This window comes from Fukomys damarensis, unplaced genomic scaffold, assembly GCF_012274545.1.
Source record: "Fukomys damarensis isolate Sample0158 unplaced genomic scaffold, DMR_v1.0_HiC HiC_scaffold_7, whole genome shotgun sequence".
NCBI lineage: Eukaryota > Metazoa > Chordata > Mammalia > Rodentia > Bathyergidae > Fukomys > Fukomys damarensis.
The window spans coordinates 20,348,365-20,354,698 of record NW_022900919.1 but is presented as its reverse complement, the minus strand read 5'-3'; positions in this window follow the sequence as shown (position 1 = coordinate 20,354,698).

Here is a 6,334-nt window from a genome sequence, read left to right as displayed (position 1 = left end):
TTTTTTTTTTAATCAAATTGTGGAAGTTTTCCATGCTGATCTCAAACTTTCAGTCCTCCTGCTTCTGCTTCCTGCGTCACTGGGGCTGCAGGCATGCGCCACCACCTGTGCTGACAGGGTTCCTCCTACTTGTACTGACTCAACCCCAAGGAAGGAATATGGAAGAAATGAGGATATGCTATCTCCAACATTAGGCTTTTTTGTCTTCTCCAAATTTCCACCTGACATTAGTTGATATAATGTTCATTGTTTTAAGTTGCTAAATGTTGGGAGTAATTTGTTACACATTGAAACAGACAACTGATTCAGAAGATCCAGGAAAAGGAGGGAGGTGATGGGATCCATCCTATACCACAGGATCTTTTGACCCAGAGACAGCAGAAGTGAGGCTAGGCAAAATGTGAGACAAAGCTGGGAACAGTCAGCAATGGGTCCAGACAGTGACCAAGCTGCTGGTGCAGAATAGAGAGCAGCAGGTTTTTATTAACTGTGATGAGCTGAAGTGTGTAATTCCCAGTGGCCACAGGCTCGGTTCCAAAATTTGTCTCTTCTTTGATGGACTTGGATCACTGGGTGGTCACGGTCAACTTGTCCTGGAGGCTCTTGAATTTTCCTGCAGCTGGAGCTCTGGTTCTGCACAAACACCCAGGCCTTGTGGGGCTGGGCTCTGTGACAGGGCACAAGGGCTTCTGGGACTTGGGCTGCTGCAGCTTCTAAAAAAAGTTCAGGGTGGGGGCAGAAAGGGGGAGAGAGAGCCAGAAAACACAGACCTAGCAGGCAATCGGCGAAGATAACCCTGCATTTTAGTTTTTTTTTTTTTTTTTTTTTTTTTTTTTTTTTTTTTTTTTTTTTTTTTTTGAGACAGGGTCTCTCTTTGTAGTTCAGGCTGAATTTGAACTCATTATGTAGCCCAGACTAGCTTCGAACTCACAGCAACCTTCCTGCCTCAGCTTCCAGAGTGCTGGGATAACAGGTATGTGCCACCACACCCAGCAAAATATTTCTTAAAGGACCAACATGTCTACAGAGCTGAGAATCCAACCCAAGGGTGGAGATAGCTATATGGACATAGACAATATGAAGCAAGTCCTGTGGCCCAAGGGAAGGGTCAGTGTTTCAGCAGCAGTGGCCTTCAGGTACCTGGGAAGAAACCCTGCCGCTATTATCACAACCCACACATCAGAGGTGTTATTACAGCAAAGCTAGTGAATAAGCTTCCTTGCTGTGTAGTCCCGAGATGAGAAGTTGGGGTGGGTATCTGGGATCGAACTCAGGACCTTGTGCTTCGAGGCAGGTGGCAGAACCACTGAGGCAAATCCCTGGCCCTTGAAATGGGTGATTTTTGTTTTTTGAGACAGGGTCTCACTATGTAGTTGAGACTGACCTGGAACTCACTATGTAGCCCAGGCTGGTCTCGAACTCACAGTGATCCTCCTGCCTCAGCCTCCCAAGTGCTGGGATTACAGGCGTGCGCCACCACACCCGGCTGAAATGGGTGATTTTTAATTGACTAAGAGCAAGTAAAGTTAGAGGGCTTAGTTTTTTTCCCCTGGCAGCAAGTTCCAGTTTCTTGTGAACATTCTGCCTCTGTGTTTTTTTCTAGCTGTCATGAAGGATATGTTGAAACACGCCATGCCACAAAGGGAGAGGGTTCACAGCATTCGGGTTTGTCTTCGTCTGTCCCCCACTGTGCCAGCATAGTAGTCTGTAACTCACAGGGGGGGAGTCTTTCCAGGAGCTCTGGACAACCCTGGACAATGTATCCACCCATTCTGCATTCCCCACCTGTGCAGGATCCAACGGGATCTTTTTTTCTGTTTTCAACAGTGTATTTTGAGCCAGGTGCGGTGGCACACACCTGTAACCCCAGCCCTTGGGAGGCTCAGGCAGGAAGATCACTGTGATTTCCAGGCCAGCCTGGGCTACACTGTTTTGACGATGACAAGTACAATTTTATTCATTTATTTATATTGGTTTTTTGAGATAAGAGCTCCCTATGTAGTTCAGGTTGGCCTTTAACTCATTATGTACCCCAGGTTGGCCTCAGGCTCATAATAATCCTCCTGCCTCAGCCTCCTATGTCCTGGAATTACAGACATGCACCACCACTATTGGCTCTCTTTTTATGAATTTAAAAGTACTATGTGCAAAGTGGCACATGCCTGTAATCCCAGTTACAGGTGAGGCTCAGGCAGGAAAATCACAACTTCAATGTGATCCCATTTATATTTTTTAAAATGGATGTAAAGTTTAAGTACGGAGAAAAAAGCACTTGAAGGGAAAGCTTAATAATAGTGATTAGTAGAAAGGGGGAAAGAGCTGGAGATCAAAGGGAACATTCACATTGTTTTTATTTATTTATTCATTTTTGAAGCTGGCCTCAAACTCAAGGCGATCCTCCTGCCTCAGCTTCCTGAGTGCTGGGGTTACAGGTGTGCACCACCATGCCTGGCAGAACATTTTCATTCTGCTCTCTGTGCTGAGTAATGGGTTTATGCATACACACATCTCAGTAAGATTAAGTATATTCACAAACTATACAAACTCCAGAAGTTTTTCATAAACTCTGTGTTCATTAAACAAATCCCCCTCTACCACTCCCTCATCCACTGGCAATTACTATCCTACTTTCTTTGAATTTGACTACTTTAGATATCTCACCTAAGTGAAACACAGCATTTGTCCTTTTGTGTCTGGCTTATTTCACAGAGCAAAATGTCCTCAAGTTTCACTCATGTGGGCATGTATCAGAGTTTTCTTCCTTTCAAAGACTAAATAATATTCCACTGTATGTATCTTCTACATTTTATTTATTCACTCATCTACTGGTGGATATTTGGTTTACTTCCACCTTTTTAATTTTTGTTTTGCAGTACTAGGATCAAACCCAGGGCCTTCATCCTGAATTACATCCCCAGTCTCAGACTAGAGTGCTGGGATCACAGGTGTGCACCACCTATCTAGCTCTTGTTTTTTTTAAAACAACATCTTGCTATGTATTTCAGGGTACAAAGTCCAGGCTAGCCTGAAACTCAAACTCCTCCTGCCTCAGCCTCTTGAGAAGCTGGGATTATGGGTGCACCCCAGCACACCCAGCCTGCTTATCTTGTTTTACTCTTTTACAATGAAGCCGGGCGTGGTGGCACACGCCTGTAATCCCAGCACTCAGGAGGCTGAGGCAGGAAGATCGCTGTGAGTTCGAGACCAGCCTGGGCTACATAGTGAGTTCCAGGTCAGTCTCAACTACATAGTGAGACCCTGTGTCAAAAAAACAAAAAAACACCAAAAAAAAATCTTTTACAAAGAGAATACATATTGCTTCTCGGCCTTCTAGCTAAGAACAAGTGTACAATGAGAGTACAGTCATGTGTTATTTGTATACTTTCAAACACACAGAGGAACAAATCAGAAGTAACCACTATAAAGTAGGTCATGGGAGTATGGATGTGACCATGGGTCGCACCTGTGTGTATCCAATGAGTGACATCTTAGGCTTGCTCAGGTCTCCTGAGTAGCCAGAGAGAATGTGCACACCACACAAGGGGTGTGCATGAGGTCAGAAAATCAAACTGAACCATTGTTTATTTTTTCCAGTTGTTGTTTTTGTCACTGCACCTTTTATTCCTGCAATTCCCCTCACTCAATATATCCTTTTCCTCAGACAACTTTCCTCACATGTCAAATGAATTTAACTCATTGTTAAAATGAGTTAAAATATTTTCTGCCCCTTGGTACCCCTTCTATTCATAAAGCTCCCCAACTAAACTGACTCCTTCCATACCTGAAGGCCCTCAGTACACTACAGCCAGAATTTAGATTAGAACATGTGGATTGTATAGACATCGCCAAAGCCCCATGCAATCATAGGTGGTGAGTTTCAAAGGTGGCTGGGTTAGGGCGTGTGAATGTAGACTAAGGGTGTGATGCTGGGATTAAGGGGGTGGATGATGGAAGCCCCATGCTAGTGTGCATGGCACCAATCAGTAAATTTACAATCTGGATGGAGTATAAAGGGAGAGGGAAGGTAGGCTTGCTGCTTGCTGCCTCCTGCCTACCCTGCCATTCCATTAGCTGTCTTCCCCCTCTAATATTCCTCTGCCAGGGCTCGCTTTGGCAGCACATATACTCAAAATAATATTCCTCTGCCATATGCCACTCTACTTTGGAGTCAGCCGACTACGGACTGAAACCTCTACAAACTGAACTACAATAAACATTTTCTCCTTTAACTTTGGGTGCTGAGAATTTTCTCAGCAATGCAAAAAGTAAGATAGAGTACTTTGACTTTTTTGCTTTGCTTTTTGTTTTTGTTTTGGTATCAGAGATCGAACTCAGAACCTTGTGCTTTCGAGGCAGAGCTCGGTGCCACTGAGCTAAATCCCCAGGCTTTGCCTTGGTTGAGAAAGGGTCTTGCTATGTAGTAATTTAGGCTGGCTTTGAATTCATTATGTAGTTCAAGCTGGTCTTAAACTCTGGATCTGCCTACCTCAGCCTCCCAAGTGCTGAGATTACAGATGTGCTCCACCATGCCTGGCTTCAACATTTAACAAATATTTATGGCTACATGTCTGGCACATTTATGGGAGCTAGGACAAGGTCCATAACCTCACAGACTTTATATGTAATTTTTCCATAGGCTTTCCTAATTTAGAGAAATTAAGAATTCATTTCTTAAAATCCAAACTGCTTTTTATTACCATGATAATGAATATCCTGCTCTCTAAATGAAGAATATTGAACTAGCTAGCACACCTGGGCCCATGGGGACAGTCAGCTTTCCAGCTGAGTCCTGGCTCAGGGAGAAGGCAGGAGCAGGCTGACAGGGGTCAGTGCAGGAGGTGGCAAAGAGCCAAGTATCTTCAAGGTAGACTCCTTACAGTAGAGAGCCGCACTGCAGGGGTTGGGGGTTGGCTGGTCTGGGGCAGCTCCTGGGAAGGGCAGGAGAGCCTGAGACCCCCAGGAGGTTGGCAGCAGGGTACTGCTCCCAGCTGTGCAGCAGACTCTCTGAGGAGATACTGTCCTGGGATGACACAGGTCGGGCAACAGGCATGGAAGGCTCCTGTGAGGCTGAAGGGCAGGTGTGTGTCCAGAGGCCCCCGCCTGGGCACAAAGGTGTGGATCACTCCTTTTTTGCGCTTGCAAGGCAGGCCACCAAACCGCTGAGCTAAATCCCCGACCTGGATCACTCTATTTTTGCTCTCCACCAGCTTGAAATCAGATGGCCTGGGCGTGGAGCTCTGCTTTCTTTTGCACACAGGGACCTCTGAGGACAACAGGGCTTCCGGCTTCCTTTTTCCTGCCTTCCTGTGGGTCTCCACAGCCTTTCAGGGTCCCAGACTGACCATGGGCAGGGGGCACCTGGAGGAGCTGGCTGAGCTCTCAGGGCCAATCACCTTGATTCTTGGTAGGCTGTGCAAGGGAAGCCCCTGGCAGAGGTAACCTGCAGAGGGCCGGGCAGGGTAGCCGGGGGTCCTTCAGGGTCTGGAGGCCCCGGGCCCGCTGGCCTCTGACACCGAGACAGCAGACCAGCCTGGGACTCTCAAGCCCACAGCCCTGTGTGGAGGGTGCTGAGGGCAGCAGCAACAGCATCGCAGCCTTGACCTCTCCCAGGCAGCTGCTCAGGGAAGCGCCCATGATTGCTGGAGCAAGTAGGGTGGTGCGAGAGGGCGACTTCTGGGGAGATCCGATCTGGATCCTTGGCTCCATGGACTTGGCCGGAGGTGAAGCTCAGTAGCAAAGCACACAGGGATCCAGGACGGTTGGCTTCGGGGCGCATGCCAGGCTCATTGGACTGTGGGCACGGGCAAACCCGTTCTCGAGGTCCCTTTCAGGCCTGCAGTGCACCCCAGGTACGAGGACGTCCCTGCAGGCCACCAGGGCTCCTCTAAGACACATACTGCTATAGCGTCCCTTCTGGCTTCCCCACTGCTGCTCAGGGACACAGCTCTGGTTGGAGGGCCCTAACCAGGGCCTCCAGCTTTGAACGTGCCCTTCAGAGGGACAGTGTCAGGTCTGTAGGCAGTTGGCTCTTCACAGGAGAATGCTGCCTTTCCTTATTGCTGAAGCAATCAGAAAACATTGAGATGCTTCTTTCACCTTTTCTTCCTTTTCTCTCTCACCCTTCTCCCCAACCCATTCAAAGAATTTATTTTTCAACTGATTAAATATAGAATGCCTAGGGACAGCCGGGCACGGTGGTGTACGCCTGTAATGCCAGCACTTGGGAGGCTGAAGCAGGAGAATCACTGTGAGTTTGAGAACAGCCTGGGCTATACAGTGAGTTCCAGGTCAGTCTCCACTACACAGTGAGACCCTGTCTCAAAAAAAAAAAAAA